The sequence below is a fragment of the Plecotus auritus genome (assembly GCF_963455305.1).
Source record: "Plecotus auritus genome assembly, chromosome: 4".
NCBI lineage: Eukaryota > Metazoa > Chordata > Mammalia > Chiroptera > Vespertilionidae > Plecotus > Plecotus auritus.
In genome coordinates, this window is record NC_137775.1 from 127,158,824 (window position 1) to 127,172,135 (window position 13,312).

Here is a 13,312-nt window from a genome sequence, read left to right on the forward strand (position 1 = left end):
TCTCCTATTGATGTTCCTCTCTCTCTTTTTCCCTCTTCCTTCCTCTCTCTAAAATAAATTTTAAAAATGATGCTGAAAAAGAGAATAATTTCTATTTATTTATTTATTTATTTATTGACACATAGTTCTCTTTATAGACTCTGGTTGTAGGAACAGGGTGCCTGCGGGCCGCGGGGGCCACCACGCGGAAAGAGAATAATTTATTTGAAAAGTATTGTCCACCAATGCTGCTCTGCTAGTGATGAGTATAAACAGGGAGGCAGGTTTGCCTGGTCTCTGCGAGTCCAGCTAGAGCAGTGGTCGGCAAACTCGTTAGTCAACAGAGTGGCAAACCACGGCTCGCGAGCCGCAGTTTGCCGACCACTGATGAAGCAAGATGTGAAGCACGGGGGCCATCTAGTGGCTCTGGAAGGAACTGCTTTATTACGGCTGGGTCCTAAGGCCACGCACACTTGGTCTGGACTCTCAGGCAGGCTACAGTGACTTGCAGTTCTTTTGGAACCTGGCATGATGGTTAAGGAGGGGAGACTTTCTAGGCACTTAATATCGAAAAATTTTCTTTTCACTTGACATCTAATTTCTTTGGATCTACAGAAGAAAAGTCTCGCTTCTGGTTTCACATCCATTTTCTTCCCGTATTAGAGAAGAAGCAACTGAAGCTCATGGAAGACCAGGACCATGGCATATGACCCCCGAGCCAGAACGTACCCAGACACATCAACAGAAGAAGAGGGGTGATGACTGTTGCTGTCTAAACCTAACAGGAAGGATTAAGGGGACAGAATTCAAGAGTGATCTTGTTCTGTACATATAAAAGGTTGATGGCAGTAGAAGTAGCCATTTCTTTTCTTTTTAATGTGGCAAAAACACACCCACCCAAAAACAAGATAACATAAAATTTACCATCTTAACGATTTCTGAGAGTACAGTAAGTAGTGTTAGCTACATGCATACTGTTGTGCATAAAACTCCAGAACTTTTTCATCTTGCAAAACTGAAGCTCAGGCCGAAACCGGTTTGGCTCAGTGGATAGAGCGTCGGCCTGCGGACTGAAGGGTCCCGGGTTCGATTCCGGTCAAGGGCATGTACCTTGGTTGCGGGCACATCCCCAGTGGGAGGTGTGCAGGAGGCAGCTGATCGATGTTTCTCTCTCATCAATGTTTCTAGCTCTCTATCCCTCTCCCTTCCTCTCTGTAAAATATCAATAAGATATATTAAAAAAACAAAAACAAAAACAAAAAAAAAAACTGAAGCTCAGTACCCACTCAATGCCAACTCCCATATCCCTTCTCCCAGCACCTGGTAACCTCATTCTACTTTCTACAAGTCTGACTTCTTTATCCTTTATTTTTAAAATTTATTTTTTAATCTTTATTGTTGAGAGTATTCCCATCCTCCCTTCATTTCCCTCCATCCGGTTCCTGCCCTGCTTCAGGCCTTCGCCACCCTATTGTCTGTGTCCATAGATAATGCATATATGCACATAAGATCTTTGTTTAATCTCTTCCCGCCTCCCTCACCCCCCTTCCCTCTGAGAATCATTAGTCTATTCCATTTCCATGCCTCTGATTCTATTTTTTTCACCAGTTTATTCTGTTCATTAGATTTCTTATTCGTTTATTTTGACTTTTAGAATCAATTGTTGATAGATATGTACTTATTGCCTTTTTATTGTTTATATTTTTAAAATTTTAATTTTCCTTTTCTTCTTCCTCTTCTTAAAGACTACCCTTCAACATTTCATGTAATACTGGTTTGGTAGTAATGAACTCCTTTAGCTTTTTTTTGTCTGTGAAGCTCTTTATCTGACCTTCAATTCTAAATGAGAGCTTTGCTGGGTAATCTTGGTTGTAGGTCCTTGCTATTCATCAGTTTGAATATTTCTTGCCACTCTCTTCTAGACTGCATAATTTCTGCTGAGAAATCAGCTGACAGTCAGATGGGTGCTCCCTTGTATGTAACTAACTGCTTTTCTCTTGCTGCTTTTAAGATACCCTCTTTGTCTTTAGCCATTGGCATTTTCATCATGATGTGTCTTGGTGTGGTCCTCTTTGGGTTCCTCTTGTTTGGGACCCTCTGTGCTTCCTGGACTTGTAAGTCTATTTCTTTCACCAGGTGGGGGAAGTTTTCAGTCATTATTTCTTCAAATAGGTTTTCAGTATCTTGCTCTCGCTCTCCTTCTGGCACCTCCATAATGCAAATGTTGGTACACTTGAAGTTGTCCCAGAGGCTCCTTACACTATCTTCATATTTTTGGATTCTTTTTTCTTTTTGCTCTTCTGATTGGGTGTTTTTTGCTTCCTCATATTTCAAATCAGTGATTTCTCAGAATCCTCTACTGTTGAATCCCTGTATATTATTCTTTATTTCAGTCAGTGTATGCTTAATTTCTGACTGGTCCTATTCCATTTTTTTGTCATTCTTACTAAGATTCTTGAAATTCTCACTGAGTTCCTTGGAGGTCTCAAGAAGATTCTTGAGTAACCTTGTAACTGGTTTTGAACTTCATATCAAGTAGTTTGCTTTCTTCCATTTCTTTCATTTGTGACATCTTTCTTTGTCTCTACATTTTGGCTGTTTCCCTGTGTTTGTTTCTATGTATTGGGTAGAGCTGCTACGTCTCCTTGAGTTAGTAGAGTGGCCTTATGTAGTAGGTGTCCTATAGGGCCCAGTGGCCTCCCCAGTCACCTGAGCTGGGCACTCTAGGTATGCCCCTGTGTTGGCTATGTGCACAGTCTCATTGTAGTTGAGACTTGATTGCTGTTGGCATCACTGGGAGGAATTGACCTCCAGGCTAATTGGTTGTGGGGACCAGCTGCAACTACAGTGGGAGAGCTGCTGTGCAGGAGACACCCTTATAGGGCAGGACTTGCTTCAGTGGGGCTTTGGTGCTCACTGAGTCTGACTTTTGAGTGTGTTGCTTATGGATGTGAAGAGTTGTAATCTGGTATGGTCTGATGCTGACCACTGGGTGCGCTGGCTCTTGGGTCTCCAGGGAGGTGCAAAGTTGGCCACTGTTGGGGCCACCTGGCAGGAGCTACAGAGAGATCTGCAGATTCCTCCTATTTGTTTCAGGTTTGGAAGTGCCCAGGTGAGGCCCATCTGTGAAGCAAGGCAGGCTGGTTTCAGTGCCAGGTTTTGAGCCTTTTATTGATAGGTTTGGGACTCTGTGACCCAGCTGCAGCTTGTTTGAGAGGTTTTAGCAAAGTCTGAATCCTGAGCACGGACAGACCATTCATATGGAAAAGCTGCTGCAAACAGCTTGAGTGGGGCTGCAAATTGGATGGGTGGGGTCTCAGGGAACCCCTAGGGCAGTGGTCGGCAAACTGCTCTGTTGACTAATGAGTTTGCCCACCACTGCCCTAGAGCAGAGCAAATAGTGTGCTCCAGGGTGATGGGGATTCAAATATGGCTGCCAGTCAGCCCTGCAACAGGGGAGGTCTTGGCATAGGAACAATGACTCCTGTGAGCACCTTCGTCTGGTAGAAATCTGCCCCCGAGTTCCTGCCCTGATGTCAGACAATCCAGTTCCTCTCTGTATGTGTCTGGGTCCCCCAACGCCTCCTGGCACTGGAGCTCAGAGGAAGCAAATCTGAGTAAGTTTGTGTCTGACCCTTTAAGAGGAACACTTGGCCCTGGTTAGCTTGGCTCAGTGGATAGAGCATTGGCTTGCAGACGGAAGGGTCCTGGGTTTGATTCCGGTCAAGGGCACATGCCTGGATTGCAGACTCAATCCCCAGTGGGGGGCATGCAGGAGACAGCCAATTGATGGTTTTCTCTCATCATTGATGTTTCTCTCTCTCCCTCTTCCTTCCTCTCTGAAATAAATATATATATTAGTATATTAAAAAAAGAGGGACACCTGGGTCTCTGGCAGCCTCTGTGTTCCTCAGCCACAAGCCCCACTGGTTTTTACAGCCCAAAGTTAAGGAAACTTCTCTTCCCATCTCTGGGACCCTGGGTGGAGAGTCTGGTGTAGGGCTGGGACCCCTTACTCATGGACGGCCTCAGCAGGGACAATCTCCCCTCAGATTAAAAAAGCAGCACACGTGGGTGCTGGTCCAGCCCGCTCCACTGCTCCTACCAGTCTCAATGTGCTTTCTAGTTGTAGGACTTCTATTCAGCCAGCTTTCAGGCAGCTCTGGATGATGGTTGTTCTGTATTTTAGTTGTAATTTTGATGTGGTTATGGGAGGCGGTGAGTACAGGCATTTACCTATGTTGCCATCTTGGTTCTGAGTCTGACTCCTTTAGATATAAGTGGAATCATGCAGTATTTGTCTTTTTGTGACTGGTTTATTTCACTTGGCATAATGTCCTCAAGGTTTACCTATGTGTATCATATGACAGGATTTACCTCCATTTTATTTTTAAAAATATATTTTTATTGATTTCAGAGAGGAAGGGAGAGGGAGAGATAGAAACATCAATGATGAGAATCATCGATAGGCTGTTTCCTGCACATCCCCCACTGGAGAGTCATCCTGAAACCTGGGCATCTGCCCTTGACCAGAGCTGAACCTGGGACCCTTTAGTCTGCAGGTCCTCGTTCCATCCACTGAGCCAAACCAGCTAGGGCAGGATTTACTTGTTTTTTAAGGCTGAATAACATTTTATTGTATGTATATACCACATTTTCTTTATCCATTCATCTGCCCATGGGCACTTAGGTTGCTTCCACCTCTTGACTATTGTGAATAATGCTCTGTGATCATGGATGTGCAGCCATTTTTTAAAAATATATTTTTTTATTGATTTCATAGAGGAAGGGAGAGGGAGAGAGAAAAACATCAATGATGAGAATTATTGATCTGCTGCCTCCTGCACATCCCCTACTGGGAATTGAGCCTCAACCTGGGCATGTGCCCTTGACCAGAATAGAATCCGGGACCCTTCAGTCCACAGGCTGACACTCTGTCCACTGAACCATGCCGGCTGGGCTGCAACCATTTCTTTTTAACAGCTATGAAGAGGCCCAGCCCAGAAAAGGATGAACTAGATTCTACACTGGAGTGAAGGTGGATTGAAGGTGAATGGAAGGAAGGGTGGAGAGGAGGGCAGAGCTTCTTCTATTCTTACTATATGATTCAGAACAGGTAGCCTTCCTGCCCAGTCTATAAACTGTGAAAAATGATACCCAGTATAAGACAGTAAGCTACAAAGAATGTTTGATATATTTGTTTGCATATAAAATATTTACCAAAAGTAGGCAATATATTATTTGGCAACTCTCAAGATAAAACTTTATTATTGCCCTGGCTGGTTTGGCTTAGTGGTTACCAGCCTTGGGGCAAACTACGGCCCGCGGGCCGGATCCGGCTGTTCTATCCGGTTCTCTTGCTCTCCCCTCTGCTCCTTTACTTTGAATTTATATTAGTTTACACAAACACTCCCATCCATGCTTTTGTTCCGGCCCTCCGCTCCAGTTTAAGAACCCATTGTGGCCCTCGAGTCAAAAAGTTTGCCCACCCCTGGTTAGACCATCGGCCCGTGGACTGAAGGGACATGGATTCAATACTGTTTAAGGTCACTGTCTCAGTTGTAGGCTTGATCCCCGGCCCGGTTGGGTGCATGTGGGAGGCAACCAATCAATGTCTCTCTCACATCGATGTTTCTCTTTCTCTTCCCCTTACTTCCACTCTCTCTAAAAATCAATGGAAAAGGTATCCTCGGTGAGGATTAACAAACCAAAAAGAACAAAATACAACTTTATTATTATTCTATCTTAATGTTGTCACTTACTGCTATTACTTGGACGGTTTCTCACCTACTTTATATCAAAGACATACAAAAAGAATCAGAGAAACAATGAAATAGAAAAACTTTTTTAAAAATATGTTTTTATTGATTTCAGAGAGAGTAAGGGAGAGGGAGAGAGAGATAGAAACATAGATGAGAGAGAAACATCAACAACGATTGGCTGCCTCCTCTATGACCCCTGCTGGGATCAAGCTCACAATCTAGGCATGTGCCCTGACCATGAATCAAACTGGCAACCTCTTGGTGCATGGATGATGCCCAACCGAGCCACACCAGCCAGGGCTGTTTTCAACTTATAGGTTATTTCCAACTTATTTTAAGTAACCGTGTACTGAACATCTTCATGTATATAACTTTTTCTCTTTTGAACTATATTTTTGGTTAGAAGGCAGGCAGTATAGTTAGGAGTACTGTGCCACGCTGGCACGGCCAAGGGTGACCCTGAGTGGGGGTGGTGAAAGGCTTAGAAAATACAAACAAGAGAATGAAAGCTGGGTCTCAGTGGGATGCTACATCTCTGAGACAGCAACAGCGCCCACAAGCCGTGTCTTTATTTTATAGGGCGTGATCAAGATGTTTACAACATTCTCGTGGGTTTCAATCCTACTCAACTACATGCACCTGAACTCTATCAAGCCCACATCACTCAGGCACGTGGGGCTACCTGTTCGGACCATAGGATCAAGCTTACAAGTACAGCTGTTGGCTGTAATTGTGCTGGGAGGGCCCTGCCCTCCAAGCTGGGACTTGCACGTGGCCACGAGAGAACTGTGCCATCTCATTAGTCCAAGGCTTGAACCTGTCCAAACACTGTAGCCACTCCCCACAGAGCACAGATGGCTTGAGTTTGAATTCTGGCCTTTTTTACTTATCGGCCGTGTGACCTTGAGCGAGGTGAAATAGTAGCATTTAGAATATGTAGTGTATACTTGCTGTGGTAGCTATTTGCAGTAGTGAGGATATCTATTTTCAGGGTTCTCCTGTTCAAGGATCTTCCTGTCTCTCATGTCCCAGAGGCTGACCCCATCTGCAGTCCTTGCTTCACTGTCACTTCAAAATGGTTTGAACCCCACTGGCTACTCTCATGCGGTTTCCTTCTTCCCCTTTGGGTCTAGTTACGGCTGGGCAAGACAGACATGGAGGCTAAAGATGATTTTCTTATCTCTGTGACCTTGGTTTCCTCATGAAAACAGTGAGGCCTTGTTGTAAATCTGGAATTCCCTCCAGGTTTGACATTTTATGTTCCTATTTCCACCCTCTTGAGAGCTGTGGCAAACAGCCCATTTTATTCTGTACCTACCCACTGGGAGAGTGATAGGGAGCTGACTGAAGTGAGGACAGAAAGCTGAGAAGTATATTATCAACACGGCCTGAATCTTTGGGTAATCTATGGGTAAACTACCAGCCTTCCCCAGAGACCTTCCTACAAACTTTGTTCCCTTTTCCCTTTCTTACTAATTGGCTTCAGCTACATGATGCTGATTGGACTAGAGAGGTGTGGTGGAAAGAAAAACAATCGCCACCGACCACCTTAGCCAAGGAGCAATGAGAAAAAAAGAGAGCCGGGATAAAGATGGAATGAATGGGTTCTAATTAAAGGGCTCAGATGCAGCCTTCACTTCTGAGGGCATGGTTCAACTGACCCGGATAACAGCTACATAAAGCCAAAGAAAACCCAGAATAGGAATAAAACTAAAAATAGCAGGAAAACTGAGGAGGTAGTGTTTGTAACTTTTGCTGTTGGTCAAGCTGTACATGCAGCTGTTTTTGTTGCTAAAATGGAAGGCCATGGACGAATGTACAAGCTGGCTCTGAGGGCAGCCACAACCGGTCTATGAGTTTGATGGGTAAATGAGAAAAGCCCCCAAAGAGAATGCTCCAGCTGCCAAGTTTATTAAAGTTGGATAAAAATTTAAAGGGCCAGGTAAAAGACTCATTTCTGGATAGCAGTATCCCATGAGCAGATGCAAGGCATTCCCTGCTGCGGTGAGAGGCAGATTTTGACTTTGTACTTGGGTAGGAAGATCATAGGATTGCCGTGCTGAAAGGGATCACAGCTGTATTATAATGAAAAGAACAGAAGGCTGGGAAATGGATTGAGTGCGGCTCTGCCACATTCTAGCTATATGGCAGAGCTTGTTATTAAATGTCTTTGAGCTTCAGTCTTTCCCTCTGTGAAAACGAAATCAACTTAGATGGGAAATACAACCTTTGTTTAAATAAAACACAGAATCCTGGAGGCATTAGTGGAGAAAAACAATAAAAGAAGAATCTGAAGGCTGGGAGGACTGGCCAAACGAGGGAGTCTGACTAGCCTTGAATAGCAGGAGGTCTTTGAGATGCCACCACCTGCTCTGACGCTGGGATCAAGATGGCAAAAGAAGGCTCTGATGTGAGAGGTAGAGAGGAAAGCTTTGAAAGTTCTATTTACCAGCAGGAGACAAAGAGCACAGACATTGTATAGCATCCCCATAAGCTACCTAGTGTGGCTAGTGCAAGTGGGAAAATGCCTTAGAATGAAGATATAATGCTACCTTTGTAGGTATTAAAGTAGCAAAAATGATATTTTAGGCCATTATTTACTTTAAAAGGATCTGCCAAAAACAAAAAACAAAAAAAACAAACAAATATTTTTCAAATAAAGAATCAAATCAGGAAAAGTGGGTTCCTAGAAAGGCCAAATCAAAAACTTTGGAACAATCTACAAGAAGAATGAATAGCCTAGGGTTGAAGTGATGTCCTAGTATGTGGAAGACAACGGATGCTTTGGGAACAAAGTTCATGAGCTCAATTCCATCTGTATTGGTAAGAATCCTCCAGAGAAATAGAACCAATAGGATATGTAGAGATTTATTATGGGAATTGGCTCACATGATAGAGGCTAAGAAGCTCCATTTGCCTTTTGCAAGCTGGAGCCAAGGAAAGCTGGTGGTATAGTTCCAGCCCGAGACTGAAGGCCTGAGAACCAGGAGCTCCAATGTCCAAGGGCAGGAGAAGATGGACGTGCCATCATAAGCAAAGAGGAAATTGGTTCCTCCTCTGTCTTTTTGTTCTTTTTAGGCTATCAATGGATTGGATGATGCCCACTGCATTGGTGAGGGCAAGCTTCTTCACTCAGTTCAGGAATTCAAATGCTAATCTCCTCCTGAAACATCTTTACAGACACATCCAGAAATAATGTTTTAACAGCTATCCGGGCATCCCACAGAAAATGAACCATCACCCCATCTGAGAACACCCATCATTGTTTGAAAGTATACTCAGTCCAGCCTTGTAGCGTATTTGCCAGAAACTCTGACAGGTAGCCTTGAGCCCTCAGGTACACAGTTAGACAGGTTGGCATTAAGATCCTGTGAGAAGACAATAAGGCTGATGGGTTCACTTTACATGGTTCTATAGATGCTGAGCATTCAATTTCAACACACTGAATCCTCCTTTCCTGACCTCAAGCACATCATTTCTTTTTAAATTTTATTCTTCAAAAATATTTTTTTATCGATTTCAGAGAGGAAGGGAGAGGGAGAGAGAGAGATAGAAATATCAGTGATGAAAGAGAATCATTGATCGGCTGCCTCTTGCATGCCCCACACTGGGGATCGAGCCACAACCTGGGCATGTAGCCTGACTGGGAATCAAATTGTGACCTCCTGGTTCATAGGTCGACTCTCAACCACTGAGTCACACCAGCCGGTCTGTAGCACATCATTTCTAGATAGATACTGAACTCAAAATGTTAAAAACATAACTATTATCTTCCCTCTCCACCTGAGTTCCCTATCCTGATCGGGAACAAACCTCAATGTCATCCTTGATTCCTCCCCTCTTCCTCACACCCAAAATAATCATGTTGAAGTCATTGATGACATTTCTACCAATTATCCATTTTCCCTGCCATCATACCTCTCTCAGAGCCTTCTTGTCTCCCCAATGCACACTATACACAAATACCAGAATGACTTTCCTAAGCACAGATATTATTGCCCTGCTCAAAAATTTAACAGCTTCTCTTTTACCACAGAATCAAGACCAAACTCCTCCTTAGTATAACATACAAGATTCCAGTCTGGCTCAATCTCTATTCTCTTAGCCTCTCTCTTCTACTCTAGAATGCAAAGGTCCAGCCACAGCAGAATACCTGCTCTTTCAGGAACGTGTGAAATTCTGCTTTGCCGGGGGTCTTTCCCAGCACCTAGAAGGGGTTCAGGAATCTGGAGAAGGCACTGTGTGTAAATTAATCAAGAGTCCAGAGATGAAACATAATTTTGGAAGGCATTTTGGGGAGCCAGAGAAAACTTAGCTAAAGGAACCAAGTTCTCCTGTCTCTCTGGACCCCTTACTTTTTATTAACACAAATTGTCCTAAACCAAGGTAGATATACATATCAAAGGCCAGGGTTTAGTATACAGAATCCATTGTCAGATTAGGGGAAACTGCCTAAGGCTGTTCAGGTATTTGGCCAGTAGGAGGCAATAACATGTAGATTAAGATGCCCTCAGCTGTCTGGCAGCAAGCAATCATTTATGCATTCTTTTCAGGTTTAGGGAAATGCCCTTAGCCATTTCCAACAGGCAATAACATAGGTGATTCAGCCCTTGCTGAGTCCCCAAGTTCCATCAACCTTTTGATGAAACTCTTGCATTTATGACATGCTGGAATTAGCTTCCGGCACTGCTCATCTACTCACAATGTCCCTTCAGCCTCAAATGCTCTTCTTTTATTAAGTGTCTACCATGTGCAGGCAGTTTTTAAGTGCTAAGATTATAAAACAGACAAAATCCCTGTTTCCATGGAGCCTATACCTCTCACTCATCTGTCTCAAACCTACACTTTGACTGAAATTCTCTCCAATTCCATACATGAGAATTAATTTCTTGTATAATTCTCCTATAGTATTTAACACTCTTTATCTTGTGCAACATCTGTGTACAAATGTGTCTTTCAGCCTGGACTATAAACTTCTTGAAGGTGGAAACCAAGTAGTCATTTATTTTTGCATTACATACAGAGCCTCACACAAGGAGGAGACTTAATGTCTTTTTAGTTATACCAGGTCTATTCCAATCTGTTTCCATTTATAGTTAAAAAACAACAACAAACCTACAAAAACAAACAAACAAAAAACTGTGGCGCTTTGCCAATTTTAAAGAAATGTGAATTTTTTTTTGGAGGGAGGTATAGATTAAAAATTATTGTGGAAAAATTTAAACACTTCTTAAGAAATTATCACCTAGAGCAGTGGTTCTCAACCTTTCTAATGCTGCGACCCTTTAATACAGTTCCTCATGTTGTGGTGATCCCCAACCATAAAATTATTATTATTTTTTAAAATATATTTTATTGATTTTTTTACAGAGAGGAAGGGAGAGGGACAGAGAGTTAGAAACATCAATCGGAGAGAAACATCGATCAGCTGCCTCTTGCACACCTCCCACTGGGAATGTACCCGCAACCAAGGTACATGCCCTTGACCGGAATTGAACCTGGGACCCTTCAGTCCGCAGGCCAACCCTCTACCCACTGAGCCAAACCGGTCAGGGCTATAAAATTATTTTTGTTGCTACTTCATAACTAATTTGCTACTGTTAATGAATCGTAATGTAAATATCTGTGTTTTCCGATGGTCTTAGGCGACCCTCCTAACGGTTCTCAACCTGTGGGTCACGACCATCGGAAAACAGATATTTACATTACGATTCATTAACAGTAGCAAAATTACAGTTATGAAGTAGCAATGAAAATAATTTTATGGTTGGGGGTCACCACAACATGAGGAACTGTATTAAAGGGTCGCAGCACTAGAAAGATTGAGAACCACTCACCTAGAGGCTATGAGCTTCTAGAGGGCAGACTTCAAACTCAGTCACCAGATGGCTTTCCACCTTGGGAACATTAGCACTGCCATTAGTCAACCTCTAAAGGGACCATGGAGACGCAATGATGAAGAGTCACGGCAATCACCACTGCCAAAGGCAGAAGAGCACCTTCTCAAAAAATAACCTGGAAGCAGCCTCTAATGGCCTCACCCACTGATAGAGGAGATAGCAACACTATTTACCATTTTAAAAGCCAGGATTAGAAATGATAGATTTAAAATCTGATATGCATGACCCTGGCCAGGTGGCTCAGTTGGTTGGAGCATCATCCTGATGTGCCAGGGTTTGGGTTCAATCCATGGTCAGGGCACATACAAAACGCAACCAATGAATGCATAAATAAGTGGAGCAACAATTCATGTCTCTTTCTCTCTAAAGGGGGAAAAAAAGAGAGGAAAAAATCAAATTATGCACGGGAAAAAGATCTCTTTATAGTAAAGACATTTATGCAAACCATGACCTTGACTGAATCCTGGTTTGGACAAATCAAATGTAAAGAATATTTTGGGAACAATTAAAAATTTTGAATATGGACTAGGTATTAGATGATACTAGGGGATTAATTTTGTTGGGTACAGTACATAGAAAAATGTTCTATTTTTCATAAAGTTTAGCATGGGTGAAATATTATAGTGTCTATTATTTTCTTTAAAATACTTTAGCATAGCCTGGCAGTGTGGCTCAGTGATTGAGCATCAACCTATGAACCAGGAAGTCATGGTTCAATTCCTGGTCAGGGCACATGCCTGGGTTTCAGGCTTGATCTCCAGTGGGGGAACATATAGGAGGCAGCCAATCAATGATTCTCTCGAATTACTGATGTTTCTAACACTTTCTCCCTCTCCCTTCCTTTCTGAAATAAATAAATAAATAAATAAATAAATAAATAAATAAATAAATAAATAAATACAAATAAAATACTTCAGTATAAATGGCGTGGGTTATAAAGCCAACCAACCAGTTACTGAAAGAAAATATGACATTTCAGAGAAAAACTACTTTCTAGTCTTCATGGTTACTTTATCAGTGAACAGTCTTATTTAGATGGGGCGGGTTAATCTTCACCATGGTGACTGATGCTCCCCACCAGTAGTGAAAGCCTTGGGAGCCCCACTCAGAGGAGCCAGGCATTAGAAGGCACATGGAGGAGGAGTCTTTTCTAATGGGACTTCCTCTCCTATTGCTATTATTTTATTTATTTATTTTTTTTTATAAATTTTATTGATTTTTCACAGAGAGGAAGGGAGAGGGATAGAGAGTTAGAAACATCGATGAGAGAGAGACATCGATCAGCTGCCTCCTGCACACGCCCTACTGGGGATGTGCCCGCAACCAAGGTACATGCCCTTGACCGGAATCGAACCCGGGACCCCTCAGTCCCCAGGCCGACGCCCCAGCCACTGAGCCAAACCGGCCAGGGCCTATTGCTATTATTAAAGTGAAGAGAGAATGATTGGCTTACTACTCATTGAAGACATCAGGAGATATTCCTGGTGACATAATAGACATCATGTTGGCTCTGGTTTAGGAATACCTTCTTTGACTAGAACCACAAATAAAGTTTAGGCTTTGCAGCTAACCCAAAAACTAAAAGTTTGACTGTTTACTGATCCACTGAAATTTTCTGTTTTTGCTTCCTTTACATCAGCCCAGAAGGCAAGGAGGAAAACAGTTGTCCAG